General features: G+C 34.4%; 2 pseudogenes across 1 annotated transcript; both read right to left on the reverse strand.

Annotated features, from left to right (window-relative positions):
* Positions 1-4858: 4858 nt before the first annotated feature.
* LOC145638219 (putative wall-associated receptor kinase-like 16 pseudogene) lies at positions 4859-8519 on the reverse strand (annotated as a pseudogene). Its single transcript, XR_014114634.1, has 2 exons — positions 7604-8519; positions 4859-6434 (listed from the first exon to the last, which is right to left on the reverse strand). The product of XR_014114634.1 is annotated as a putative wall-associated receptor kinase-like 16 pseudogene (transcript).
* A 5484-nt stretch (positions 8520-14003) lies between these two features.
* LOC145638230 (wall-associated receptor kinase 2 pseudogene) lies at positions 14004-17965 on the reverse strand (annotated as a pseudogene).
* Between the last annotated feature and the right edge of the window lie 655 nt (positions 17966-18620).

Genomic DNA, 18620 nt, shown 5'->3' on the forward strand with positions numbered 1-18620 from the left:
ACGCTCCAAGGAAGATCGAAGAGCTCCATCAAAAGTGCGCTGAGCTACCTCAAAAGTACTAGGAGGACAAGTACGTAATGCAAAGTAGAGTTTTGAAACTCCAGTACATGCCCTAAGTAACAACAGTTCACACTGAGGATCATCAAGCATAGCGACCTTATCCATAAGGACAATTGTCTTGGTCACCCTCTGCATCACAAGGTCACCACTGAAACCAGAATCGGAACTAGCGGGACCTCCAAGCAACCTAACACCACGCAAAGGTCGAGCAATATTAGGCGGAAAGACACCCACCAGCCTGCTTCGAGGGTCTTCCGTAGGCCAGAAAACTTCAGTTTTTTCCACGTTAAGACATAACCCAGAACGAGGTCCTTCCTCCATAATCAACTGCAGAACTTGCCCCACCACCAAAGTGTCACCAATAATCGTGCCGTCATCTAAATACCAAGCCTGAAGACATACATCAAAAGTCTCCCTAATTTTACAAACCAGGGGTTGTAAAACCAAAGAAAAAAGCAAAGGACCAAGGGGATCACCCTGCTGCACCCCTTGAGATGACCATAAGGTTTGGTCCCCATAGTACAACCTGGCTGGATTAGAATAGCAGAATTCAACCCATCGCGAAATGCCCGGACAACGGCGACGTACCTCACTTAACATGACCGAACGATCAACCAGATTGAAGGCATTTTGAAAATCCACCAACAACATAGATAGACCCACATCAGAACCACGGTCCTCAATCAACCGATTCACCGCATGAAGAATTGCCTCACCACCTGAAGAAACCCCAACACCAAATTGAAGGCCATCAAAGTAACTCCCTAAAGACTGACCAACCATAACAGCACCCACCTTCGAAACGAGACGCCGCCAAACCGTACCCACAGCAATAGGACGGATACCACCACCGGGCTTGACAAGTGGCGTAAGAGGAGCACTAGCAATGTACTCTCCTAATTCCATAGGACATCTTCCAGCTAGAAAGAGATTAACCACCCCGGTAATAGAGTCAACCAACTCATCTGAGACTGCCACAGCTGCACCACTTAAGCAATCCATAAGATGTTGAGCACGCAAACCATCCCTACCACATGATGTGCCACGAGGGAAGCTCTTAATCCGATCCAAAACAACAGCAGAAGTCGTAACAAGATGAAGATGATCAATAGGTATATCAGGCAAGGATGGAGCTGGAGATGAAGGGTGCTTGGCCTGTAAATCCGCAAGAGTGGCGTCATTATAAGGTGCAACGCCTGAAGAAGAAAGAATCCGAACTGCAGCAGTGTAATGGCCATCGCAAATCTTCCTACGACACTGCTTTATATTACGCTCTTCCAAATCAATGTCCTCATCATCAATCGCCGACAAAGTAGGAGAATCCTCTGCCAAAATTTCCCTCACAAGCTGCAAATTACCACCCGCTACACCCCAAGAACAAATAGCACGGGAAATACTCTCTTCCTGATGCCGACGTCTGACCGAAGACCGAGACTCACGACTACTCCTCAGGCGAAAGATTTTAAGGATGCAAAGAGGTAACACCAACAAAGAGACCCAATTAGAAATGTCATCAGGCTTAGAGATCACTTTATCAAGAGTGCCTTTCAGAACCCGAGAAAACCCCAAACGACACTTGGGAGGGATAGACTTAACAGTGCGAAACCCCTTAGAGAATAAACAATCAAGGAGAGCCACATCAAAACCGCCGTTATTATCTCGCACCTCACCATCCACATGACCAACTCGAGCAGGAGAAGAAGAAGAAGGAGCTTGCGGCTTGCTGAAATTATGAAGCACAAAACGAACAATACCATCTCCTTCATCAGGGGGTGACACATCCTCATCCCTATCATGACGACACTTAGAACGAAACGTGTGCGTTTTATAGCAAACTCCACATAACCAAATCCCCATACGCCTAAAAGTAACTTCTGCCTCATTATAAACAGCCAAATTTGAAGTAAGAGAATGTCAGGTGATATCTCGCGCACCGATACAACAATGACGATCACTAAGATGCCTGATTAGAGAACGTCGAGTAAGGCCATTTCCACTCCCATCTTGACAACCACTAAGACCCACAAACGGACAATGAAACTTCACAACGACTCCCGACATAGGCTGCAAATAACCTCCCAAGTGACACTTGGAAACTGCTAATTAAACCCCTATAAAGATGCCTAAAAACTGCACCCAAAACACACCAAAAACACCACCAAAACGCACCAAAACAACTGGCCAAAAATTGACCAGAAAAACCAGTCCACAACTAGACTTAAACCAGAGCCAAACACGCCTGAAAACTGACCTGAAATACGCCGGAAAGTGCACCAGATTCAGACCATAAACTGCACCCAAAAGCAGTCGAAACTGCACCCGAAACTGCCACAAACCACAGCCTTAAACTCGAGCAGTACGAACCTGAAGTATGCCCCAAAAACGAACAGAAATTTGCTAGGAAACCAGCCTGAAAACAGCCCTCAAACAGCCCGCAAACAGCCCTCAAAACTGACCCAAAGCCGCACCCAAAAACGCTCCAAAAACACACCCAAAAACACGACTAAAACAGACCCAAAAACACGATTGAAAACAAAGTAGAAACAACTTGAAATCGATCAGAATGTCACCTGAAAAACAGCCTGAAACTAGCCCGAAAACAGCCCTCAAAACAGACCCAAAAGCCGCCTGATCATTGCACCAAAATCGATCAAAAAACGCACCCAAAATCACGACTAAAAACAGAGCAGACCAAGCTTGTAGATGCTGCCAGAAAACCGCTGAACTGCTCGCGCAACCTCTCAGAAAATAGCCCCGAAACTGCCTGAATGTCGACGGAGAATTGCGTAGTTGTTGCCTGCTAAGAACCCAGAAAACGCCCTTTGCCTGAGACCTAACACTTCGCCGGAGAAGAAGCCGGAAAATTGACGTGGAAGCCGGTGATCAAGCCTAAAACTACCCAACCCTAATCGCCATACCCAACCCTTTATTATTATTATTATTATTATTATTATTATTATTATTATTATTATTATTATTATTATTATTATTATTATTATTATTATTATTATTATTATTATTATTTATTTATTTTTTTTTTTGTAGAATTTATATTTAAATTTTCGCTGAAATTGAAATAAAATTTAAACATGCATGAATTTTTGTTAATTTAAACCCCCAATTGTCAAAATTGGAAAATTGTTAATAAGCCTAAGTCTAGCTAATACTCAAATTTTAATCAGTTTACAGGAATGATGAGTCAATCCCGGAAATACAACCACTTGAAGACAAATAAAATCCACAACATACAAAATGGAGGAGACTAAATATGAAGACATGACGGGAAAATGTGGATGCTACAATATGAAGAATGCTATCTCATTCGGCCATTCCCCAACTATCTTATGTAAACATAGTTACTTAAACATATATTCAATAATATTTTGCTAATCTAACTTCCTAATTATTGATTGCTTACCAATCCATTGAATGCCAACTTCAACATATTATAATGCAAAACAACAACAACAACAACAAAAAAAAAAAAAACAAAAACAAAAACAAAAAAAAAAAAAAAAAAAAGTTATTGTTCCTCACAAAATAAGTCACGACCAAAACCCCCGATGTCTCCATACTACTATTTGTCTATTTCATGATTAAATAAAACTACATGCACCAAAAAAAAAAAAAAAAAAAAAAAAAAAAAAAAACAAAAACCAATAACAAGCCCGTACATTGTACGGGACAAAAGACTAGTTCATTTAAAATGGGGAGTGTAGTGGTAATGGATTCCCACATTGAAAGAATTCAAGAGTTACCACTGCACCACAATATAAGATTAAGGGGCTACTCCTCTCATTGTCATATGGTTTTGAGGCAGGACCTCCTTGGTCTTGAAAGTGGTGGACTTGCACTCTCCTATGACAGGTGCGGCCCAGACTCGTATTTAACGGCTATTTTGTTTCCTCAAACCATCAAGCTCAAGCTCAAGGCCAGGGCCACTTTGTAGGTTTGTCCTATCACTCTTCTCTACGAGAGCCACTTCCTTCATGGTAGGGTTGGCCTATCACTCTTCTCTATTGCTGGCTTGTTTAATTTGGAAATACTCATGATCTAAATATCTCCTAATGTCCCTTGTACTAATGTTTGTCGTCTGACGTTTATCTAGTGGAATCAGATTTAGTAGTTGTATAACTTTATTCGACTAATAGTTTAAGATGTTGGATTTTTAACATACATCTCAATGAATAATTGGTAAAAATATATATTATTAATCATTTTATAATTGGTAGCATTTTAAAGCAAATTTAGGCCCAATTATAAAAACGACCAAAGTTGTAATACATAATTCCCATCAACAATATCTCTTTATTGGTATAGAGGCTTGCGGTTGAATATGAAAGTGCATTAGCATTCCTACGAAGCAAAAGATTAATCCAATTAGCCCAAATAAGCCAAATGCGATACACTTATTTCTGTGGATACGTTCAAATTAAAGAGAGTATGTTAGAGATATATGTGTTGATATCATATATCTAAACTTTATTATGTACGTTCCTTTTATTTTATTTTATTTTATTATTTTTTTTTTTTAGGTTGTAATCCTGTTTTTCTTTAATAGTATCTTTTGTGCGTTCCTTTTATATTTATAAAGATGTGCATTTTCATCGCATCAATGTTTTGTTATTTTAAATCATACACTATCAAACATATTGACAGTCATTAAGTCAAGTTACATGTGTAGGAAAAATTGAAAAAAAAAGTGTAAAGATATTAAGAGAAAAGAAGTTATGAATCATGTCAATGATATAATTATCTGTATTTTTAGGCCCGCCCCATGTTATAGAGATACCTGAACTGATGAGCTAAACATAAAGTCTTTACTAATTAATTAGTTACATTGCAGAAAAATGCCTTGAAGGCTTGAACATAACAACGCAACAAAGTTTATCTCATTAAAAAAGTACGAAAATATTAAATTAAATAGAGTCGATCTTGATCATCAGCTATAGTCATGGTTGTATGACCAAAGTCACCAAACTTCTGAAAATATTTGAATCATCTAGGGTTGAATAGTAGAGATACTTCAGCTGAGCGAGGATAACTACTTTCCGTATCAAATGTTGTAGAAGTTGCAGCGTTGTCATGATAGAAACTGTTGGTTACTCCAGCATCCAACACTTGCTTAAAACTTTGGGTGGTTTGTACTTCATCGGTTTGGGGCAATTTGAAATGACTCGACTCTATCGTCTCTAGTACTAGTAGAACTTCTTTCATAGTTGGTCTTCTCTTGCTATCCAAATTCAGGCATCGCTTTGCAAGATCGGCTATAGTTATAACCTCTTCCTTTGAACCCTCATTTAGGACTTGAGGGTCAACAATGTCAAGGAAATGAGAGTTTTCCATATGAGAAAGAAACCACGACACCAAGCTTCTATGCTGCTCACATATAGCACGTATTGCCTTTTGCCTCGTTAAAAGTTCAAGAAGGACTACACCAAAACTGTAAACATCACTCTTCTCAGTATAGTGGTTAGATTGAAGATATTCAGGATCCAAGTAGCCAAATGTTCCCATAACACGAGTGGTTACATGAGTTTGATCTGGAGCCACATGTCTTGATGTCCCAAAATCTGATAACTTTGCCCTATACTTATCATCCAAAAGAATGTTGGAAGATTTGACGTCCCTATGAAAGATAGGAATAGAAGAAGATGTATGCAAATAAACAAGTGCTCCAGCAGAATCAGAAGCAATACGTAGGCGCATTCTCCATGTGATTGGAAACTCTTCATTTAGATGATGAAGATGATTAGAAAGAGTTCCGTTTGGGATAAACTCATATACTAGTAATGGGACTTCCCATTCCAAACAACATCCTAATAACTTGACTATACTCCTATGAATTATTTGAGACATGACAACCACTTCGTTGATGAAATCTCCTAGTTGGCTTTCACTTATTGTCGTAGATTTTTTTACGGCAACAAGTCTCCCTTCATCCAACATACCTTTATAAACCGTACCTTGGCCTCCTTGTCCAATTATTCTGCTCTCATTAAAGTGGTCTGTAGCTTTCTCCAACTCGTCAATGGTGAAGATCTTTGTTCTCTCTACAATATGTTCATCATTCGACATACGATGTTGCAGCAACAACCCACCATTTTTCTGAAAATTTTTAGCTTTTTTCTTGATAGCCTTTCTTTTTATGATCACCACATATAACCACCATCCAATCAGAGGCAAAAGTATTGAACCCAAGGTTGCAATCAGAACTACAGCTACATTTAGTGAAGAATCTTTAACACAATGATCATTTTCTTTCTTCACGGTTTTTCCATGGAATCCTTTAGGACAAGAGCATATGTAGCTGCCTGGAGTGTTTGTACATAAATGAGAACAAAGGTTCTTTGGACCTACACACTCATCAATATCTGCAATAGCGGAATAGAGAAATTTACGCCAAGAATTTAACTTTTATAGGTGTAAAGAACCAATATTATACAAATTAATCAAAAGGACAAATTTACACAAAGGAGGGACTAATGGACTATATTGTAATGTGGTTGTGATCAATCTTTAAGTTACAAGTAAAGGTAAACAAGGTGGGTCTGCCCAACCAATTGGATTATTTGGGCAGGCTTGGACAATAAAATCCGGCTTGAAGTTGGATTAGACCGAATTTTTTTGGACTGTCCACGTACAAGCATTTTTTTTTTTTGAATTACGTTTTTTTTGTTGTTTTTTTTAATCTAGTCTGAAAAACTCGTTAGGCGGCTTAGTTAAAAATAACAGGTTTTGACAAGCATTTTTGGATCAACTCGGCCCGACTTATTTTTGACCATTAGCCTGGCCAATCCCATGATCACCTCTAAACTCTAGTTACAAGTGTGAGGTTCTTACTTTTTTTAATGTGTGGGTATTGTTGTTGAAGCCGATTCGACACATGACATAGAGCGGCTGGACACGTTTGCCAGCATAACACCTTATGTATTGATTAAAATCATAAAATATAGTTAATTTACATGCTTAATTTTTTGTAGGTAGATTAGGATATGGATACACATTAGAAAAACTGATAAATTTAAATAAATCAAGAACTACCTAGCTATAAGAATTATCGAGAAAAATCAATGTTTAGAAAATTTTTTCATTGAAGGCATAAGAAATGATCTTGAGAATACGGAAACAAAAAATTTACGTTTTAGTATTTTACTGTTTTATTACATTATACTTCATACTCCGTACTTCATATGTAACATAGTGATTTATATGTAGTTTTTTTTCATATTTTTTTTTTTGTGTCAAATAAATCAATGGATAAAAGTGAAAGGTTAGTTGATATGATTTAGCATGCATGATAATATGATATCTCAATCATCGATATACGGAGTACTACACATAGTATTACCATAAATTTAACTAGCAAAACAATTGAAAGGATACTCCATTAACCTTAAAGATTGCCCCCCATTTTCCTATGTTGGCCGTTCTTAAATTTATTGTATTGATTTTAATAAGTAATGACTAACCTTCTTTCCCAAAAAAAAAAAAGAAAAAAAAAAAAAAAAAAAAAGAAAGGAAAAAGTAAGTAGTAACTAACCTGTACATCCGGGGCTAAGGTAAGGATTACCCTGATAACCAGGAAGACAATTGCATCTGTATCCTCCTTCGTCACCATCAAAGTTGATGCATTTGCTATTCCTCTGGCAAGCAAAGGCGGACGAGTTTTTCTTAGCTACCTCACAGGTCTCATTTACCCCAATAAACCAATCAAGTACGACCGGAACAATGTCTTGTGTTCTGTTCACGAAGTTAGGGTCATTAAGGTCGGACACACTGAAGCTAAAATTCTTTGGATTCCCTAAAAAAGCAAATCCATATGGATTAAAGTTGGACACGTGTTCATGCTTATTTAAACTATATAGTTCTAGGCTTAAACCTTTCAACCCCTTTGGGATGGATGTTTGGCAGCAACCTATCCCTGAACACGACCCATTTATTACATCTACTTGCTTGGAACACCCCACAATGCACCCACTTGAGAAGTAACGTCCCAGGGTGCCATTAATCAAACCATAATCATCACAACCAATAACAACGACTTTGTTTTCCGTGTCGTTAAACACAAGTGGAAATTTGTAGAGGTTTGTCTCTGATGTATACACAGATTTTGATTCTACTACTTTTCCATCTTCATAATATGTACGTGCCACATCGCTCTTAACACGTATTTGGCCGGTGACGGATATGTCCACGACCTCAAGGTTACCCTTGGCCAAGAAGGGCTTTGGAGGGTCATAAGTTCTATTGCAATTTATGACGTAAAACCTACTAAGAGAACACGTCCCATCCAGGCCGATACCAAACGGGTAATGAACCGTTAGGTTCCCACAACTAGTTTCACAACCGGGTTTGGCAATGGGGGTAGCGGCGAAGGTGGTGATATTAAAAAGAGTTAAACTCAACCAAAGCAGTGAGAAGAGGAAACATAACAAGGTACTAATAAACTCAAACATTTTTAGCTTTTGGGTATCGATTTATGGTTTATGATGAGAAATGTGAGTTGTGAAACATACACAAAGAGGTATTTGTAAACCAAGCAACTAATAGCCAATAACTCAATAAGCATAACAAGGCCGGGATGCAATAATTGAGATTGACTTGAGTCAACCAAGCAACGACTTGGACATGGTCTTTGGAGCATGCTACACGAGAAGGCCTTGTACTGTTTAATATTCTACGAGTAATAACAATTTCAAGGAATTTTCTCCGCTTCATTTTGTACTAAATTTGTTGATTTGTTCATAAGGAGCACAAACAACACGTTATATATCTTACTTCAATCGAGAGTATATAATTGTGAATTATCTACCGTGTCCCTGAGGATATTAATGTACTTTACTTTGGATACGAGGGATAGAGAGAAACCTCAAATGAACAACTCAATAAATAAATAAATTGATAAAAGAGATACATGATTGATTTTGTATACTAATATGTAAGATAAAAAAAATTAATAAAATAAAAATTTTCAATTTACATGTCATTAGATACACATCTATTAGTATGTACTTTTCAAAAGTTGGCTTATCTGATTATTTTCAAAAACACAAATAAAAAAGATGATATCCAATTTAAAAGTATGATAATTACTGAAAGGATTTTTTTGTCAAAAATTACCTATTAAAAACCACTGTGTGTAAGAAAATCCCTATAATAAAATATGTTGTTAAAAACTTCCTACTCCGTATTAAAATGCAAAATGTTGTAAAAGACTACCATAAATCGGATTCTCCCATTGACTTTTTCCCGGCATTGACTATGTCATGTGACCTTCAATGAACCTTTTCCCACCCAATTTTCCCACTGGTCTTCTTCTTCAACTTTAGTTTCAAGTTTTCTACTTCATCAACGTGTACTGCTACCTCACACTTAAGCAAATACTTTTCAACAACCAATTAATTTGTTACATCTCTTTCCAATAATCAATTATTCCCTCATCTAGCAACAAAAAAATATTCAGCCCTTTAATTTGATTTGTTTTAATTATAAAAATTTACAACTTCAAATTTTCTCCTCGGGCTGTCATGAGTCCATGAGATGACTCTTGCTATGGTGCTTCACATTTGTACTTGTCGTTGTACCTGCACATAAAATGCAAACGCAAACGCAATTATCACAAAAACCCTAATTTGTTGAATAATTAATTTTCGTACATACCAAGCAATTGAATAAGGGGTTTAAACAAAAATAGCAAGCTAAATATAATAATAATGCTAACAACTAAATTTGTAACTTAAGGCCAAAACAAAAGAGCTTTCGGATACGACTAGCTATAGGCGCCCTAATTTTTACAAATGTATAATTATGCGTATTAGTGGTCAGATCAAACTAATGGATTAGCAATCGTGTAAAATTTGATGACTTGTCTTTGTACACCCCATGAGTTTGTATAATGTATTTGGAGTAATACTAATTGTTACTTCCCAAAAGAAAAATAAAATACAGCATATATATATATATATATATATATATATATATATATATATATATATATATATATATATATATATATATATATATAGAGAGAGAGAGAGAGAGAGAGAGAGAGAGAGAGAGAGAACCCTCCTCTATATAAGAACTCAATCTTATATAAGAACCAATCTCAGCCCTTAAATTTTTAGAACATAAGCAGAAAAAATTTAGAACTACATACAAAAAAAATATTAGAACATAAGCAAAATTTAGAACATAAGCAAAAAAAATTTAAAACATAAAAAAAATAATTTAGAACATAAGTTGAAAAAATAATTTGATTTATTTTCATGTTTTACTATTAAGTTATTATTGTTTACTTTCGAATTTTTTTTTATAGAGATAACCTATGTAGGAATCGAACCTACATCCTCTATGCATTTGCATAGTGTTCTACCAATTGAGCTAATAGGTTTTAGGCCTTTTAGAATATGTTCTTCTTTTTTTCATTTACCGTAAATGTTCATAAGTTTTTTGCTAATACTTTAGTTTTTCAAAAGTTTTTTTGCTAATACTTTAATTTTTTTTTTTTCTGCCAATGCCTTTTTATATGTTCTAAATTATTTTCCTATCATCTAAACTTTTTTTATCCATTACTTAAAATTTTTCTGTCTATGCTTTGAATTTTCCATATATTTCTGAAAATTTTCACCATATGTTCTAAACTTTTTCTATCTATAATCTTAGAACTTCTCACCCTATTTTCTAAACTTTTATCCTATATACTAAATTTTTTCACCCTATGTTCAAAACTTTTTCCTATTCTAAACTTTTTCTGATGTACTAAATTTTTTCGCCTATACTCTAAACTTTTTTTCCTATGTTCTAAATTTTTTTCACCCTATGTTCTAAATATTTTCACCCTATGTTCTAAACTTTTTGACTATGTTCTAAACTTTTTTTTCATATTCGACATTTTTTATCTATGTTCTATATTTTTACCTATGTTCTAAAAGTTTTCATCTATGTTCTAAATTTTCTGTTTAAGCTCTAAATATATGTTCTGAATTATTTTCATATGTTCTAAATTTTTTCACCATATGTTCTAAACTTATGTTCTAAATTTTCTTTTATGTTCTAAATTATTTTTCCTATTTTCTACACCTTTTCTTAAGTTCTAATTTTTTTTTCCCTATATTATAAATTTTTTTTAATTTTTTTCACTTATGTTCTAATCTTTTTTCCCTATGTTCTAAAATTCTTATGTTCTAAATTTTTTTGTTGTGTTCTAAACTTTTTTTTTTTCTATGTTCTAAACTTTTATCCTATGTTCTAAACTCGATCTTATACCCATATTGAAAACTTTTATACCTATGTTCTAAATTTTTCTCTAATAATCAAAATATATGTTCTAAAATTTTGACTATGTTCTAAATTTTTTCCCCTATGTTTTAAATTTTTCTGCCTATGTTCTAAACATTTTTTTCTATGTTCTAAATTTTTCATATGTTCTAAATTTTTTACTTATGTTCTAATCTTTTTTTGTTCTAAATCTATATTATTCTAAATTTATAATAAGATTAGTTTTCTTCACTTTTCGTGCACTACTACTCTTGCAATAACTAAGCAAAACTTGTGGCTTAATCAACCAAGCTATCTAGTTTAATTCCAAGATATGATAATTAGTTAAAATGACATGGAATCAAGAATAAAGATACCCAACTACATATATAAATAACAGCATCCAATTAGTCTGTCATCAACTCATCATGGCTCCACATATATATATACCCAACAATCAAATTCATATAATCTCAAAAATTAGTAAGCCAAATTACCAAGCTAATACAAATACTAGCATTCTCTTTAGAAAACGCAAACAATATGAGCAGATATGAGTACGAGTATAAACAAGAGACGACTATTCTATGCCACAACTCACAGTCACCCAACACCACAAGCAGCCGCGGACCACCAAATCACCATTCAGTAGCACCCCACGCTGCTCCTAACCACCGCACCACCATTACTCACCCTCGATCTCCACCTTCACTCACTAAAAATGACGCCAAAAAGAAAAAAAACGAAAAAATGGGCTGAAATTATCTAATAATCAAGAGCAGCGGTGAAATTACCCCATATTGCTGAAATTCGAAACTAAAATCGCTGAAATTCCAGCCCTAAAATCACTGAGTTTGTACCCTAAAATCGCCGAAAATTAACGAAAATCAAATCAGAATAGAATTCGAACTGAATAATAGGACTTAATAATCGTACCCAAAAAAATCGAATAGAAATCGCAAGATGAAATCAAAAAATCGAAAGCAACAAAACAATAAAAAAAAATGGAACAAAAATCACACAGAAATCTAAAAATTGAAGTCGAAATTAAGAAAAAATTGAACATCATGCGAAATTTGAATAAAATCTTAAAAAAAACGTACTTGATTTGAACAATTTAGGTTGGTTATGCAAAATTCATGCGAAATTTGAAGAAAATACTTCAATTTACAGGATTTGAGGAGAGAGAAAGTAGAGAGGATTGAAAATTTGAGGAGAGAGAAGATTTTGGACGGTTGGGGGAGGGTTTTTGTTTTTAATCCTGACCGCTCATCCTAATATAATCCTACGAATGAGATTGGTTCTTATATAACTAAGGTTCTTATATAAGGAGGGGTTCTTACCGGATCTCTCCCCTATATATATATATATATATGTATATATATAATAACTAAATACTAAAGGCGAAACCAAACATGACACGTGTCAACTTTTGGTTAAAAAATTTTCCGCCAAAATTATTTTTTATTTATTTTTTATTTTTTTGCTTTTTGGTTTTTTTGTCAAAAAATCTTCTTAGAAAAGATTTAATATACGTAATACAAAGTATAATATTTTCATTCCTTTCTAACAAAAATAATATTTTTTCCTTCCAAAATAATCATTATGTTTCTTCCTTATATATTATACTCAAATATTAATTATTTCATTATTTGATATGTTAAGTATCTTTAATTATATGTATAATTTTGGTTTCCTATCTTTATCTAATAACTACATATTGTAACATTATGAATTTATGATGCAACCGATGTTTTATTTTATTAAGCATACAATACAATTTTTTATTTAAAGATTAAATTAACAAACCTGTCAGATTTATATATACTTTTTTTTTTGGATAAAATAAAAAATACTAAGTACTTAGGTAATTTTAAACATATATCATAACTTTTTAAGTATTTAAAATAGGAATTATATGGGTTAAAAAGTATTCTTTTTATATAATATTTTTGCATCAATACACCACGGGTTTTATGTTACACCACATGCCCAAATTATTACCACGGGAAATCTTATTGTGATATTATCTATGCGATAATATGACTTTTTTTTTTTAATTATATTTTCACATTTTAAAAGTGGTCAATTTTATATGGAAGAAGAAAAAAAAAATGTATATAGAGATATTGTAGATGGAAGGCTAGCTATATACATATATATATAATTATTATTTGTTTGTCAAAAAGAAAAATAGTACAGAGTTTGTTGTGAATTTTAAAACACTAATAGTCAAAAGAGTATTTTTACAAAACTCATTTTGTTAATAAGCTCTTTGTACTTTGTTTGATTTTTCGTATTTTATTTTAGTAAATATTAGAAATAATAAGAAAATAAATATATCGTAGTTAAATGTTTCATGTGGTTTAGAAGACTTTTTGGCAATTTAATTTTTGAAATTAAATACGAATTATTATGTTACAAGTACTAACGATTATTATAATTATATTGTTACACCAATAAAAGTCTTAAAATTACCGTGCATAGCACGAGAACTAATAACCTAGTGTATATATATATATATATATATATATATATATATATATATATATATATATCCGGATTATGATGATGGCTTTTGCCTTGTAAATTCATTAATCATGCAATTCATTAATCATGCAGCATGATTAATGAATTTACAAGGCATAAGCCATCATAATCCGGATTCGTGCATTACTCGGACATTAGCGAGGCTGGTTCATTTCGTTAATCAAATCGATTTGCATTGTGTATTGTCCAGACATGAATTCTCCAGTGCTTGGATTGCCATTATAATTAGCATTCGAGGGCATCGGGTAAAGATCATTTTGGTTTGTTAAATTGCTTGTCTCATCCTGATGGCTCTGATCGACCCAAGGATGCCTATTTTGATTCCTCATACCCTGAAGCTCAAGGGCCACTTCCTTCATGGTTGGCCTATCGTCACCTACGACGTAAAGACATTTCATAGCTAGATTCGCCATTGTAACTAGTTGCTCTTCGTTAGCTTCCCTAACCAACTGAGGATCAACGATTTCCATCAACCGACCTTCTTTAAATGACAAGATAAAATATATAGCCAAGTTTCTGTCTTCTATTTTCCTTTCTAAGGAAAGAGGCTTTTCTCTTGTTAAGAGTTCAACAAGTAGAACCCCGAAACTATAAACATCACTTTTCTCGGTCAGTTGACTTGTTTGAAAGTACTCTGGATCCAAATATCCTAACGTCCCTTGAACTAATGTTGTCACCTGCGTTTGATCAATTGGAATCAACCTTGAAGCACCAAAATCAGATATCTTAGCAGTGTAACTTTCGTCTAATAAAATGTTGCTGGATTTAACATCTCGGTGAATGATTGGTATTGAAGCCGCTGAATGAAGATATGAAAGTGCATCAGCAGCCTCCGCAGCAAGCTTAATGCAATTAGCCCAAGTAAGCCAAGACGTGACACCCTTATTTTTATGGATATGTTCAAAGAGAGTACCATTCGAGACATATTCATACACGAGCAAAGGAACCTCGGTTTCAAGACAACATCCTAAAAGTTTAACCACATTTCGATGGTTGATTTGAGTTAGAATAACAACTTCGTTTATGAATTGCTCAACTTGCTTTCGATCAGTCACTCGAGATTTCTTTATTGCAACTTCATGACCATCCTTAAGAATTCCCTTGTATACTGTACCATAACCACCTTTACCTAAAATACGATCTTCGTGATAATTATTTGTTGCTTCTTGTAGTTCTTCAATAGAAAATATTTTAGATGAGTCCATGGTTCCTCCATTAGGACGAAGTTGTTGGCTCAACAATACTCCTCCATTCTGCTCAAAAAATTTCTCCCTTTTTTTCATGAGTTTCCTTTTTTTGGCGATTAAATTCATGAAAAAAACAAATAAAACCAACAACGACCCAAGTCCAAGGCCTATTCCTGCGCAAACAATTTTTGGTATAATAATATAATCTTGTTAGCTATATCATCGATCATAGAGTAAAATATATACTAAGTATAATTTTCAATCAATTAGTAAGGATAAAAGAATATAAACTTTCATCCAAATTAAACTGAAGCATTTTGAAGTCAAAATATCAATTTAAACTAATAACATAAAACTAATTTTGATTATGAAATTAGAAATTATTCTATGTAACTGCAAACTATTTGTTGGGGTTGTTCATCTCAAGTCCCACATAGAAAAAGTAAAGAGGTGAAGAACTTAGTGCACTATTTCTGACCTAAAAAAAAAAAAACAAAAAAACAAAAACAAAAACTAGTCTCTCACTAATGTTGATAAATAATTTACTTCCCTAATGAGCCAAATGATCCTAAGAATACAAGTAAGAGTTTTTATACAATAAATATTTAAAAAAAAATATATAATAAACGAATTACCTAAACGGAGCTTAGATGTAAAATTTGATTCAGCCTTAATACAGGGGGAGCCACCACCATCCTTCCGCCCATTTCCACTATATCCTTTAGGACAAGAGCATGTGTAACTGCCATTGGTGTTCTCACAAATATGAGTACAAGGTTTGCTTGGACCCTCACACTCATTAATATCTGCCAGAAGGAAATAAATAACTAAAAGTCAGTAATATGAGATGATCCTCTAATATAATAGTTAGAGAGGATTTAAAGGGTATTTTGGTAAACAAACTTAGTATTAAGAACATATATTTGTTACTCCCTCTGTTTTTTTTATTTATTTGCATCAGTTTGACCGACACATTTGCCGAGGCGTAACTAGGACTGTTAATATTTTTAATTGTTAATTTATAACAATTATAACAAAATTATATTATGAAACTAGACATTATTACGAATTTAATGATATATTATACACTAACATTTATTTATTTTATAGAGGTTAAAAAATTAAGTCAACCATGGTATGTGAATAGTGAAAAAATCAAAGTGATGCAATTAAAAAAAACGGAGGGAGTATGTCTTTACACTCAAGATTTAAAAGCCCTTTGAGCTAGAAATGTGGATGAAACACAGACTCTCTTATACCCGGTGCGAATTAATTCCACTTTGAAGGAGGGGTGGATGGGATTTGAAGTCGTAACCTCTATGTCACGTTAGCTCTGATACCATGTTAAGGGATCATCTCAATTAAAAGTTTATACTGATAGTTGAAATCCACGAATATATTTTATACCATATCAAGTATACAAATTGTGAACATATATCTATCTATTAGGTTCACAATTTTGAATTGTATATTCATTTTTTATCCCAAAGTAATACAAGTAAAAGAAATTATGTTGTCAATCCCTGATGACCCCAAATGTATGTTCATTTCTTTAACTATATATTTGTAAAATGTTGTTACACATCAAGTATAAATTTCACATGAAGAAAAACTCTGTTATTTCAACTTAATTATATTGTATATTTATTTCTTGTGACAATTTCGTACACTAATATTTTCAACAAAATTGTTTTTTATTAAATTAAATATAATAAGTTTTGCTGATATTTTTTGACAAATCATATGATATAAATCGAAACAAATTGGTTAAATATTATAGACGCCAAGTTAATAAACAGTAAGAGGTCATAAGAAAGACGGAGTAAACAAATCCTTAATTTGAAGAAATATTGATGATTACTAATCTTTTATCATTGAAAATTAAACTAGTTGAAGTTAAACTGAGCGATTTCAATTTGATTGTTTAAATTAGACCATTAGCAGTTTAGTAATGAAAAATATATGTGGGAAGACTGACCTATTGTGCATCCAGGACTGAGATAGGGGTTACCCTCGTAACCAGGCTTACACCTGCAACGGTACCCGGATTCATCGCCACCAACAACATCTTTGCACAGGGTATTCTGCTGAGCTTGTTGGCACGTCTCATTAACACCAACATACCAATCGAGCACCATCGGAACATTGTCAGTTGTTCTATTTACAAAAGCGGCGTTGTTGCTACCAAAAAGGTCAGCCACTCTAAAGTTAAATTTGTCTACCTCGGCTATGAAAGCAGCGGTACAATAGGATACATTATTATTTGTGGTGTTTGGAACGAAACCCGCTATCTCAACTAGTTTCAATCCTTTGTTTGGAATAACCGATTGGCAGCAGCCGTTACCCATACACGACGTATCATTTTGCTTAAGCATAGTCTCCGGTGGCGTATCACACGTAGCTACACAGCCACTAACTTGGCCCTGTATTTGTGTACCTTTTGCAACCATCAAAGCCACGTACGTACAACCAATGCCGATGAACTTGTTTGCATCATCCAATACCACTAGCGGTAAGTTCGTTAGATTTACCAATTGTACTTGGCTATACAACACTGATTCTTGTACTACCTGCCCTGGTTGGTAGCATTGTGTGGACAGTTTATTCCTGATTCGCATTTGACCGGCTTGTGATATGTCTATGATCTCCAGGCGAGTATTATTACCGTCAAGCAAGTACGGTTGTGGGGGATCGAAGGAGGTGTCACAGTGTATGTTGTAGGGCGTACTAAGGGAGCAACTTTTCTCTGAGTCCAGGCCAAATGGGTACGGAATAGTTACCTTTCCGCACCTAGTTGGGCACCCGGGTTTGGCAATGGGACTGGTGGTTGCGAAACTAGTGACAAAAAGCATGGCAAAAAATGTAAACCATAGCCTTAAGAAGGGAGATAAAGGTCGGACATCTTCCATCATTGTTAGCTTTAGATATCTAAGACGTATGGCCAAATTCAGCCCAAAGTTGTGGACCCTATAAATAGTTTTTAACAATCACTAAATGATTTTTCAACGGAAGCAACTAATGACCAAGCACGTACGGCTAGGATGGAATAATGAAATTGAGATTTGACGAGTAAACAATGCAACGAGGAAAATGTTTTTGGAGCATGCTACACGAGAGGTCTTGTACGTGTTTAATTTTCTACGAGTAATAACAATATGAATGCAAACTCCTACAGTAGTCATCTTAAAAATGACTACCAAGCCACTATATATAACTTTCATTGGCCGATTATTGATTTATTTTTTTGTTACTCGACTTAAATTTCTACACCGCGTGACAGGTCGATACACACCAAAACACTTATCAGGTAATCCTTGACCGAGTAAGCCTCGAATAACAAAGTAACCCGTAACTGAGCGAATATCCTTTTACGGACCAAGTAACTGCTAACCAATCGAGTAATATTTGACTAAATAACCCCTGAACGAGTAACCTGTGAGTAAATAACACTGGCTACACGATGTGACTAGAGCTGTCAAAAGTTGACCCGACCCAAAATACCAACTCAAACCCGATTATTAACCGACCCATCTGAACTTGAAAAAAATGGTGACCAAAACCCGA

The sequence above is a fragment of the Chenopodium album genome, chromosome 1 (assembly GCF_948465745.1).
Source record: "Chenopodium album chromosome 1, dcCheAlbu1.1, whole genome shotgun sequence".
In the NCBI taxonomy this organism is placed as follows: Eukaryota; Viridiplantae; Streptophyta; class Magnoliopsida; order Caryophyllales; family Amaranthaceae; genus Chenopodium; species Chenopodium album.